Source organism: Drosophila santomea, chromosome 3R (genome assembly GCF_016746245.2).
Source record: "Drosophila santomea strain STO CAGO 1482 chromosome 3R, Prin_Dsan_1.1, whole genome shotgun sequence".
NCBI classification, from domain to species: domain Eukaryota; kingdom Metazoa; phylum Arthropoda; class Insecta; order Diptera; family Drosophilidae; genus Drosophila; species Drosophila santomea.
The window spans coordinates 26,272,892-26,285,802 of record NC_053019.2 but is presented as its reverse complement, the minus strand read 5'-3'; the positions used below and the strand labels follow the sequence as shown (position 1 = coordinate 26,285,802).

At 45.6% G+C, this 12,911-nt stretch overlaps 1 protein-coding gene across 1 annotated transcript in view; it reads right to left on the bottom strand.

Annotated features, from left to right (window-relative positions):
• LOC120451264 (acetylcholine receptor subunit alpha-like 1) overlaps positions 1-7,182 on the bottom strand; it is a 52,398-nt gene extending 45,216 nt beyond the window's left edge. The window contains exon 1 of the mRNA XM_039634793.1: positions 7,056-7,182. The gene's annotated coding sequence lies outside the window, so the exon portion shown is untranslated. The remainder of the gene's footprint in view (positions 1-7,055) is intronic.
• Positions 7,183-12,911: the final 5,729 nt, after the last annotated feature.

Sequence of the window (12,911 nt, the reverse complement as noted above, 5' to 3'; positions counted from 1 at the left end):
ATGTTTGGTATATGTATGTGTCTGTATATGTTTGCCAGGCGCCATCAACTTGAAAAAGTGTCAGCAGCCAAAGCCTTAAATCTCTGCCTGCCACTTTGTGTGTGTGTGTATTTGTATGGCACACACCTCTTCCGCCTTTCCGTTGCCAGAAAATCGCATTTGTATCACTGCATTTGGCATTTTCCGTTTTCCATTTCAGGCCCCCCCTTTGCTCCCCCCGCTTGCCATTTGGCATTGCCCACCCGGCAATTTCTGCCGCCTAACAAACCGGAAGGAAGTAAGTTTTTAAACGCAGCCAGCCAGGCCGAGATTCAGGGATTCTGAGATTCCAACTCTCGCCCGTGGGGCACGATACTGTGAGGCTGACTGCGGTTTTCCACCTTATCCAGTTCCCAGTTTTCCTCCAGCTTTTCCACCAGCTTTTCCACCTCGCTCGCTTACAACCCGCTTACACTCCCGCATTTCAGCATTTCAGCATTTCGGCATTCAAGACAGTTTATTACGTTGCACGCGCGAATTGCACTGCTTCCAGCCAACGAACCGAATTCATCCAGTCCAAAAGCGAAATTGGCCATTGAGACCAAAGGGGCCAAAAGGCAAAGGCTCCCATTTAAAGGCCTTGCCCATTCTTTGGATACTGCGCTCTTAAAATGTACCTTTTTGCCCAGCAGTCGATAGCAGTCAACTGCAAGGCACTGGCAGTTGGGCTTTAACCATTTTTGATAAAGTTTTTGGTAAGGTCCTGGTAGCAGTGGCTGCCATACAATTTGACAGCTACCCAAACTTGTTGGTCTTCAGCGGGAAAACTTTTGCCACTGCCGCGGTGGAAAAAGCCATCCCCGAAAACGAGCTCCACTCATTACATGCAAGATGGGCCGTGGCCAACCCTTTCGCAAGCAATTTGCTACCCCCTTAAGTCATTTAAATTAAATACACTTTAAACTACAGGCGGGCTTAAGCGCCGGAATCGCGGTGGCCAGCAGTTCAGGAGTCCAAGAGTTCAGGGGTTCTCCAACGCAAAAGTATCCGTGTCGAAATCATTTCGAGAACCCGCATGAATGCGAATTGCTGTGACTGGTGCGAAGGATATATATTTTATATAAACGGAGACCGAGGAAATTAAAGTGGTTTTCTTTTTCGGATTTTGGGGGTTGGCTTTTCTACGTCGTTGGGTGTATCTGTGTGTGTGTGTGTGTGTGAGCAGCTGAGTACGATATTTCGGAAATTACTTTGCCCTGCTGGTGGTGGTTGCTGTGGTAACGCTGACACCACTCCGGACTCCGGACTTTGAAGTTCGCCGGGGTTGGGAGATCCTTCTACCTGAGCTGGGAGCATGAACTTCCGCTCGCCGACATTTGGCAAATTGACATTTTTATTTTTGCCACACAATACTTTTTCACTTGTTTCGTGCATTTCCAGGGCTTTCGACCAACCACCCACCTGCCCGGAATATTCGTCTAAATGAAAACTCGCAGCCACCTTTTGTCCGGCAGTGGCGCAAAAAAAAAAGAAAGAAAATCCGTTGGAAATTTGAAAAGGGGTTCGTTTCATTTTTATTCCCCAATCTTTTTTTTCTGCTGCTGCTGCTGCTCTTGGCCTTTGTCTTTCGTGCGTGTCTCGATTACTCCTTTTGGTCCTTTGGCTCCTTCTGCTCCCCCCTCGCTCCCCTCTGCCACCTCTGCTCCTTGGGCCCATTCATTTCAGTTCCACTTTTTTGCCTGTTTGTGAGTAAATGGCTTTCATGCTGGCGCCATTTCATGCTGCTGCCTAAAAAGTGTTGAATGAAAGCGTCTTGAGCCTATTATGCCATAGCCTATATTTAGACGAGTGTTCTCGGTGCCGTGTTATCGTGCAATTTTCATACCGCCCCCCACCCCCGCGACTTTCTGTAGAGAAAGGAGAAAGCATTTCCTGAAATTGGGCTTAAAGGTTTGACAGAAAAAAAGCATGACACCATCTAAGACACTAGTTCCGGAATTTGGCCTGCAACAGCAGAGTAGAAAGTGGCAAATCTGTAAAGTGGCAATTGTTTTAAGGGGAAAGAATGCTAAAATATTTGTAAAATAGTTGACACTCAAAATAGTTGATACAAATACACACACTTTAAGTTTATTAAGGTGAAATTTTTGATAAAATAACTTAATTTAATGCTTGCTCAAGGCCAAGACTTCATGTCAATCATTTTTATGGTCACCAAAATGACAAAACTCATATATTTACATTTTCATGGCTGAGCTTATGAATCGAATGGGCTTGGAAGCATCCACTAAACTTCCACTTCTGGGCCAATTTGATTATGGTTTATGCATAGACATACGCTGCTCGTATGGGTAAATACGAGTATGTACCCATGCATCTGTTTGTATAAGACAGTTGTCCAATATGGCGCACATACATAACGCCGAACTTGTAATAGATATGCACATAAAACTTTTGGGAACACGAAATTTTCTCCTCCTTCCAGCCATAGCTTCTCTTTTATGCAGAACGAGTCGCTTGGAGTACTTGTCTTTTTCATTTTTTTTTTTTTTTTTGGGTGGCTGCATACATTTGCGTATAATTTTACAATGTCATTCAAATTCAAGCAACATCAATAAAATCTTGGATCGCTTCTTGAATATATTTATATATGTAGTATATGCTGGTGCCCTATTTATTTGCGCCTCTTAAAACGATGAGAAAAAAGGGAGAATTGCATGCAAAAAACAAACAGAGCAGCGTGCATATGGGAAATGGCGCAACATTTTATAGCGCCAACTTATAAAAAAATATAATGGCTGGATGGCGGCAGGATGCGCGAGGCAAGGACCAACTTATAGTTGATGTGCCACCGAGCGACCCTATAGCAACTTCGACTTCTTAGATTAACTGCCAGGCACACACACACACAGACACAGTTAAGAAAAAAGCGAAGCAGATGAAGATAAAGAAAAGAGGAGTGAGGGAGAGAGGAGAAAAGGACATCGACGGAAGTCTGGTTGTCCTTGTCATCATTTGGTGCTGGCAAAAAAGGAAATTTTTGGCAAAATGCGAAAAACAAGTAAACGGAATTTGACAAACAATTTCAATAAATTTCTGCAAATAACTGACAGAGCCAGCGAAAGAGAGAGAGGGCAAAAGAGAGAGAGAGAGAGAGAGAGAGAGTGAGAGAGAGAGAGGGCAGACAAAATGGCTGACGACGAGGAGTTCAAAACGAAATTAAGAAGAGGAAGTCAGGCGAGCGGAAGGGATAACAAGTCGAATGTTGCGTTGACAATATTAGTTGATGTTCCGCACAAACACAAACAGAGCGAGCACACGCACACACACAAACACACACACACACACATAGTGGATGTTATTCCAGGAAAAGGATCTGCGGAGCGGCTGAAGCGGCGGCCATGTCATATCGTAGTTCATTGGTTTGCCTGTCAGCTGTCAGCACGTAAGCCGCTCGTTCGAGCGACTTTGCCTCTCTGTCTCTGTCTCTGTACCTCTCTCTCCCTCTGCTTCGGATTTTGTTGACCAGGACCCATCGCTCTATCTGCCGAGTCCTTTGGCAGATTCGTTAGCCCCTGGTCCTGGTCCGTGGACTAAGGCCCATCTGCTTGGCCGCTGCTCCTTGGAATGTCATGACATGTCAACATTTAACACTTTGTCCTTTTGCTTGCCGAGGTCCTTTCCTCCTCGCAAACTTTTCCTGTTCCTCAGCAGCATTTTTTCGTGATTTTTTCTTTCCCCCTTTTCTCCCCATTTATTATTTTTATACCCGTTACTCGTAGAGTAAAAGGGTATACTAGATTCGTTGAAAAGTATGTAACAGGCAGAAGGAAGCGTTTCCGACCATATAAAGTATATATATTCTTGATCAGGACCAATAGCCGAGTCGATATGACCATGTCCGTCTGTCCGTCTGTCCGTCTGTCCGTCTGTCCGTCTGTCCGTCTGTCCGTCTGTCTGTCCGTCCGTATGAACGCTGTGATCTCAGGAACTACAAAAGCTAGAAAGTTGAGATTAAGCATACAGACTTCAGAGACATAGAAGCAGCGCAAGTTTGTCGATTCATGTTGCCACGCCCACTCTAACGCCCACAAACCGCCCAAAACTGCCACGCCCACACTTTTGAAAAATGTTTTGATATTTTTTCATTTTTGTATTAGTCTTCTAAATTTCTATCGATTTGCCAAAAAACTTTCTGCCACGCCCACTATAACGCCCACAAACCGCCCAAAGCTGCTACGCCCACACTTTTGAAAAATGTTTTGATATTTTTTCATTTTTGTATTAGTCTTGTAAATTTCTACCGATTTGCCAAAAAACTTTCTGCCACGCCCACTATAACGCCTACAAATCGCCAAAAACTGTGTTTAAGACTCTCCTTCTCCCTTCCACTAGCTGAGTAACGGGTATCAGATAGTCGGGGAACTCGACTATAGCGTTCTCTCTTGTTTTTTTTTTGGTTGGTTGCGACCAAAATTTGTCACACGAGCAAAATGTTATCGAAGGCATATTACATGCTGTGCTTCTGGCTTATGAATTACAAGTTACGAGTTGCGAGTTGCGAGTACATTGCATAACTGTGGGGGAAAATAGGTAGCAGGAACGAGGATGACTGAAACGTAGATTGGATTTTGGCTGGATGTAATTCGAATGCTGACGGCCACGTGAAGTGAAGTGAACGTGAAAATATTTAACCCAAATTCATGGCTTTTTATCAAAGGCTTTTACGAGGACTACCCGCCGCATGGATTTTATTTCCATTTATGTTATGGAACGGCTTGCTTTGTGAGCTGAGCTGTGAGTTTGTCGATGCCCCCGGGGCCAGAAAGCCAGAATGCCAGAATGCCAGAAAACCACCCATCGGAGCAATTTGTCGACTCTCTACTGACGCACCGACTGCAATCAGAGATCAAACTAGCCAAAGGCAAGATGGCACTCCACTTGATTGCCAATAATAATCGCTGCTTCCTTGGCTCCTGGCCCAAACGTGCCTCCAGTTAGTCGCAATCACAGAGGAAGACACTTGAGCTGGTGGAGATGCACCCACAGAAAAAAATAAATCGGAAAATTGGCCACTTTTTCACATACTTCCTTATATTCATGTCTCGTAACTAACCCCGTTTGATGTTCATTTGTTGTCTATGCCGAACTGCGATTCTTTTCAGCAGCAACTATGTTTATAAAAGTATTTAAGCTATGTTTCTCCTCATTTCAATCATAAGCATGGCTAAGCACATTGTATGAGTTATGTAGTACCTATTCATGCAGTACATTTTGCTCAGTGTGCGTGATAAGGAGTTTCAAGTTCGTCCTGGCAACTAGCAAAACACAAAACTTTAAGTGCGCTCATAAAATGTTGTACATTTTATTACGATGCCTAAGCAGACACACACACACAATGGCATACAGCTACGTAATTATGATACAAGTCGAGCTGAAATCATATAAAAATTTATAACTCAAATGCTGATGGTGGCGACAACAACAACATTGGGGGCATTATGCATGGTTTATTCTTCGCTAAGCCGCAACAACGGCGACGAGATGCGATGAGAGGAGGGTTTTGTTGTTTAGGGTTCGAGTTTGGCATCTATTTTTATGCGACAACGTTACATTTTTTATGAGCGCCTAATAGTATGCAGTGTGTATTACGTATACGCCCCGTTTTGTAGTGTCAAGGTGTTCGACGTTCGCAGTTCACCCCAGTTACAGTTACCCACCCCTTATTCAAGCCAGTGGCATTCGGTTTGGCTCAGGGACCCATAGACGGTGCTAAAATTAAACCAGACGTGGCCTGCGTTTCGCAGCATCACAGCAACACAGCAACACGTGCACTTTGGGCCATTGTTGTCATCGCCGTTGATGAGCGCGAAAATCTCAATTTTCCCTGCAGTACAATTTGTCAGGGGCTTTTGCTTTCGTTTTCGCTTTCGTTTAATCCTGCCTTGTTTCTCTAGTTTTTTTCACGGCTTTTTTTTGCTTGTCGCTGCAGTCGCTGGCGAAATTTGCCTACAATGACAATGTTGCTGACAGCCAACGGCTTCGATGCGCGCCTGTGGTTTGTCTCTCTGCTGTTATCCTTTTATGCATTTTAATTTCCACAAGACACACACACACACATGTATCCTAGCAGTAGGCTGGCACACGTGCGTGGCAGCACCCGTGGGTGTTTTTTCCCAGAGTGTTTGTGTGTGTGCGGCGATCATAAAAGCATCGCATTAGAAATTATACGACTGTCGCTGGCAGAGCCACGCAGATACGGCAACACGGACACAGATACAGATACAAATGCTGATACAAGTACACACACACAGATACACAAATACACGAATACAGAGAGAGTGTGCTGGGGAATTCATTAGCACGTCTCTCGCTGAAAGTTTGCCCACGTCACGCTGTCGCAACTTTAAAGTGCCTGTTTCCCATTCCAATTCCCCAGTCCATTGCCATTCGCATCCCCAAGTCCCCCTCCACCTCACCCCCCCTACATTTTTTTTTTTAGCCCCCTGCGTGTGCTTATCATAAATTCATATGTGCGAAGCTCCACTGTGTGTGTGTGTGTTTGTGTTTTATTAACATTTTGGGTGCATTAACCTGACAGCTAATGGGCAGGCGTAGGCCCGAGTCGCAGGCACAGATTTTCACATTCACATATTCACATTTTCCATTGGCCCCCGGATACGAAGGCTCCGGCTCCGACTGGCAAGATTGACACGAGATCACGTAATGGTCGTGGGAAATTCTCGGAAGTAACTTGTAAAGATGGGATAATTGAGTTTCGCGTCGCAGGCTATCTTCGCAGCTCCTTGAGGGGCCAACTTCCCCAACAAATTATTGACAATTATGAAAACGTTTTCAAGGCAACTGTGTTATCTTCAAATGTAAGGTGTGCTTTAAGATAAATGTTTTCTACACTTGATGGTAAGGTAGAGAGCAACCTATGACTATCAAATAATTATGATAAAAAGTTCTGGCTAGTGACTATCATATTTCATATCCTTTGCGTTCTTTCAGCTGTCACTTTTTATATTATCAATATTTTTAAGGATATGCATAATTGTTTTCACTGCACTTACCGTTGCTGCACAGCGCGTTGCATTGCCTACCGATGACAGGCCGTCGTAGCGTCGCCGACGACCGGAGTGCTGATGTTGCAGGTTGCAGTGTTGCTGCTGCGTTGTTGCTGCTGCTGCTGCTGCTGCGCCGCCGTCGTCGTCGCCAGTGTTGTTGCTGCTGCCCGGCTCCTCGATTAGTTGCTGGGTGGCGAGCAATGGGCAGCTGCCGGCCACGCCCACAGCGCCCAACAGCCCGCTGCTGCTGCTGCTGCAGTTGCTGATGTTGCAGTTGCAGTTGCTGCCGCTGCTGCTGCTGTTGCTGTTGTTGTTGTTGCTGCTGCTGCTGCTGCTGCGCCGTCGTCGTCTGCGATGGCGATGATGCGGGTGGTGTTGTCGCTGGCGTTGATTGTGACGACGACAGCGTTGCTGTTGCGCCGCGGCGTCTATTGTAATGGCAGCTATGGTGCTGCTTTACAGCAGCACACCACCTGTCCACGGAGGTTGTCCTGCTCCTAGTTGCTTCTCTTGCCAGATGTTGCTCCTGCCGCTCAGTGTTGCTGCTGCTGCTGTTGCTGCTGTTGCTGCTGCTGTTGCTGTTGCCACATGCCTTGAGCTGTTGCGTCAGTTGCTCGCTAACGATGACAATTCCATGAACATGCTCTCTGGGTCTTCCTTCCTGTCCCTGATGTTTCTCTGTTGGGTTTTGCTTAAATTCCTGATTACGTTTTTGTTGTTGGCAGCACTTTGTTGTGGTTGTTTCTTCGTTTTTGATGGTGATGTTTCGAAGCAATTCCAGTTAGCAGTCTTCAATGTTGTTGTCGCTGCAAAAGTTGGCCAAAGAAACAGGACGAAAACTTAATGGAATGTGTCAATTGGAAACTGAAAGAAGCTTGATAGACTCCTTTTCTTGAGACTCTTTAAAATACCTATCATACTAGACTTAAGTCATCAAATACAATCAATTTGTACGCAAAAAATAGACTTAAGTACTTACATCATCAAATATAATCAATTTGTAAACTAAAAAGTAGTACTTCAAGTTGGAAGTGTGACTGTTGGCATGCTTGCAGAATTGTAATAATAATCATGGCCAAAAATTAATGAATATAATATCATCAATTAGCCTAACAAAGATGCTGTGCAGCCAAATGGAATTAACCAAAAACAGTTGCCAAGTTGTCGAGGACTAGAGAACTTGTATCCTGGCCATTTGGCACACTTCCTATCGCGAGTTGGCTGGTAAAAGGGAGTCTGGTCTGGTGCGATTATGGCCATATCTGGCGGCATCAGCATGAATATGTTATAAACGATGCGAAATCGGAATGGTAACAATTTATATTGGAAAAGCGTTCCGATGCGGAAACGAATTTTGTGTAAATTATAGATTTTTTCCTCGGCTGCCCGGTTGCCGGTTGCCTGGCAATTTATCGTATTTGAGTTTTGGCTGGCAATGATAATTTATATGTATATCTGTATAGTATGTACCGACTGTTATATGTGCCAACATGCTGTGTGTATCTGATTCTTTCTGGTCTGGTCTGGTTTGATTCGGTCTGGTTTGGTTTGGACTGGGTTTTTGAGGGGCCACGCCCAGTTGACAAATTGCCAGGGGAAAATTAAATATTTTTTGTTGTTTCTTGCAGTTGTTAAATTGCAATAACGCTGAACGGTCGCAATTTCGTAAGAAAATTCGTTTGCACAAAGTTTGGCAATAGCGATTTAAGCCAAACTTGAATGGCAGCAGCTTTTAAAGTCGGCAATGGGGCAAAGTTCGTGTGGCGTCCAATTTATTATTGCTTTCCATTCAGTAATTGAGGACTGCAATTAAAAGTCACAAAATGCACAACGGAGCAGAAAATGTTGGGCCATTTAAACGAACAAAATGTGCAGTGGGTACATTTGAAATGCTAAAAGGAGTCCAAATGTGGAATGCAAATGACAAAGCCAGGATAAAGTGCAAAAAGGAAAATGGCAAAATGGAAAAATGGCAAAAATGTGGGCAGCAAAAAAAATGGATGATGAGGAGAGCGGCGAAACTGGGAGTTGGGAGTTGGAAGTGAAAATGGAAATGGAATGAAAAGCTTGCAACTCCTAATGAGTGCGCTGACATAAAAATAATTATGAATTAAAGCCCAAGTTGTTTTGGTTATTTTGTGTGTGCGCTGCTGGTGGGTTTTAGAATGCCTTTCAGTTGGCTCATAATTCAAATGCATGTTAAACAAATAGAAACGGGGCTGCCAGGAAAAAAGGACGAGCGGCCAGGACGAGACACAGTTGTCAACGAACTCGGCTGGGATCTGTGCCGGGTCCAGTTGGTTTCATTGTCTCCAGAAATGCGACGTCATCGTCAGACGTTGCTGTCGTTGCTGCCGATGTTGCTGTTGCTGCTGATGTTGTTGCTGTTGCTGTTGTTGCTGCTGCTGCTGCTGTTGTTGCTGTTGCTGCTGCTGTTGCTGTTGCTGCTGTCGTCGGCTGGCGCCCGTTGTCTGTCTGCATTTTCATTTGTGGCGCATAAAGAGACGGAGCCGAGGAGGCACAAGAGCTGCCAGCAAATGTCCATCAGCCAGCAGCACACCACCAACAGCACCAACAGCACCACTACCACCAACAGCGACATCGATGCATCCGTATCTTTGGGCATCTGTGAGCATCTCTTGTGTGTGTGTGTGCGTGGAGCATGGAGCATGGAGCTTGGAGCATAAAGGAGCAGCGAACTGGGAACAGGCAGCCGGCAATGCGGGCAGTTGGCTTGAAAATAAAAATGCCATGCTGGAGAAGGGAGATGGAGTAGTGTTCTTTTGTAGGCACTGCGGGTCGGCTAAGTGCAACGCCGGCCACAATGATTCGGAAGCAGATTTCTGGCGGAAAGATAGCGAAGCGCATAATGCACTCGGGAGTTGGCGCTTAAAGCCCAGATTGAATGCGGTGGCACGTTCTGGCCAAGTGCGGTGCCACGCCGGGCAATCCCGACTAATGAGCTGGCTTAAATATTTAGTTAGACGGCGGCAACTGGAAATTGAATGCTATAAATTCTGGTTCACAGCGACAGAGCAATTCCAATTGCTGACTGCAAAACCAAATCGAATTTCGCTGCCTGGCGTTTTTAAAATATATATCTTGCATTTAAATATTTGTTTATAAACTGTAGCTGATTCCTTTGCATATTGACTTCTGTACTTATGCGCCGAAGTTTTCGCCAAGCGCTTCGTTTACTTTATAAATTGTTTGCTCAAATTGCCGTTTTCACTGTGCAGCGCTGAAATAACAATTGTGACGGCAACTTTTGTCCGCGCAACTTGCAACTTGCTTAATTTTGTTTGCGCTGCACAAACTACTTAAGCGTGCAGCAGGACGAAAGGACGAGCGGGTCATCGACTGAGACAATTGTGCCACGTTCCCTCCCAGATAATACATCAATTTCAAATTATTTGCAGAGCTTCTCTTCCTTTGCCGGACTCAATGGACACGGCTGGCTTTGTTCGCTGACTGACTGGCGGGCGTGACACTTGCCGGCCAATATAAATAAACACTCGATATTCAATTTAGCAACGATTCATCAGCATATTGCCGTGGTGTGGGTCGTTTTTGCGGGTGGTGGAGCTTGGGAGCTTGGGAACTTGAGAACTTGAGATGGCAACAAAAGGCGCTCAGACGGAGACCAAAAATCAACTTCAAAAAAGGCAAATATTTGCGCAACAACAAGACGATGGCGCTGCCTGGATAGTATATGTATATAAATGTACACACACACACGTATATATATATATATATATATGTATGTAGAAAAAAGTAACATTTGTGTGTCAGGACAAAGACAATGGCACACAAAAACGAGGCAGAACAGGCAACTAAGCAAGTGGGAATTTGCGTTAAAAACAATAACAACGAAAACAAAAAGCAAAAACGAAAATGAAAATAAAAGAAAAGAAAAGCAGGGAAAGCAGGGAAAGCAAGCCGAAGGAGACTGTCTGTTTGTCTGTCTGTCTGTCTGACTGACTGGCTGACTGGTTGGCTGGCTGGTTGGATGGCTGGCTTACGGGGCGTATGGGTAATGTGCTACCTTGCAGGTAGCAGGTGACAGCAAGTGGAGGGGGAAGGAATGCGGCGTGGGAGGTGAGGGGGGAGCCAAGTGAAGGAGGCGACTGGCGAAACTGGGATAACAGGTCGGAGCGTATTCATTAGAGCAAACGAGAAAAACGTTTGAGGTAATAATAAAACGAGAAAATCAACACAAAGGCAGCCCAGACATGTGAGCCTAGCGAAGTCAACATTTGTTTACACGAGTCACTGAATTGTGATTAAATTAGCAGGCATGCCATTAATAGGCAGCGATGTGACGTTTAAAAATGTATCTCAGTACTTGCAATCTATCAGATGGAACATATGGGTTTTTTAGCACTCAAAGAACATTTTAGGTAAATGTGTATATACAAGAACTTGTAAAATGATAATTTCAGGACGCACATTATTTATTGACATTTGTGTGGCACAGTTTTCAATCACAATGCTAGTTTCTGTAAATATTATATATATAGATATATCCCATATGTTCCAAGCATTGGATAGTTCTTTCTCAATATCAGAACATGAGTATGGCATAAACACGGGGCTTGCCTTCGCCTCAATACTCAAGTACAGTGAGCTCCTCGCACACTGACACACATTTCCGATGCCCCTGTTCGCCCGTCCGTCCGTCTGTTTGCCTGTCTGTCTGTCTGTCCGTCTGCCTGTCTGCCTTTTTGTATGTCTGCCTGGCTGGGGCGTTGAACGCTGCCGCAGTTTGGAGCAACAGTTAAGCAGGAATCGTGTAGCACACATATTTTGGGAGGCGTCGTGTTGCAGGGGATGTGGCTGTGACTTACATTACAGGGCTGCTGCTGTCATCAATTTTTGAGCAGGAAAAACTGCCTGAACGGACGACCTATTCAACCGACCAGACCGCACCGAAACGGAACGGAACTTCTCTGGACCAAAGGACCAACGGACCAACCGACCGACTTGGCCAAACGGATTGAGAGACGCGCGGCGGAACCGGAAACGAAACTCAATTTTCAGATGCGACACTCGGCGCCGTTTAGATTAGTTTGCTGCTAAAATGCGATTTTCGGACACTGCCTTACACTGCAATTGCTGGCGGTCCGCTTTGAATGAACACTGGCACACACACGGGGCGACGCGGCGAGAGGCTGATGCGGATGTGGATGCGGATACAGAGGCGGATGCGTATGCGGATGCGAGTGCGGATGCGGGACCGGGCTCGGACTCGCTGCTCTGCAGCAGCCGCAGATGGGAGCCGTTGGCTAGCGGGCTCATTTGCCTGCGATTCGTGGCAGCATTTTGTTGCGATTGCGATTGTTTTTGGTTTTGTTTTTTTGGGGGCTTACTACAAAATATTCGTTGGACTGGCTCTGATTTTGTGTCAGTGTAGCAGGTATTCTACGTTTATCTGTTGTTTTAGTTTTGGTTTTTTTTTTTTGTTTTTTTATATGGATTTTTTTTGTATTTTTCTTTTTCTTTTTTTGGGGCTCTGCTTTTGCTTTTCTTTGTTTGGTGAGACGCGGCGCTTGTCACTCGCTCGATGCGTACGATTTCTTCAACCCGCGGGCTCTGAGGCAACTACTGATGGCCGCCGCTGCACGGCAGACTTTTTCGCAGCTGGGGCCGCCGCCGCTGGTCCTTTGGAGTGGATGCTGCTCGGGATGTGGCCGTGTGGCACATGCCAGCGCTCTCGCCGCCGCTCTGCGCATGCTGGGCCACAAAGCGACAAAATCGAAGAGCGGCCAGCCACCCTTTTTGCTCTGAATCTCTGAGATACAGGTCCTTGCTCGCTCTCTTCGAGTGGCAGGTCCTTTGGCATGCTGGCAAGCTAGCAATGGG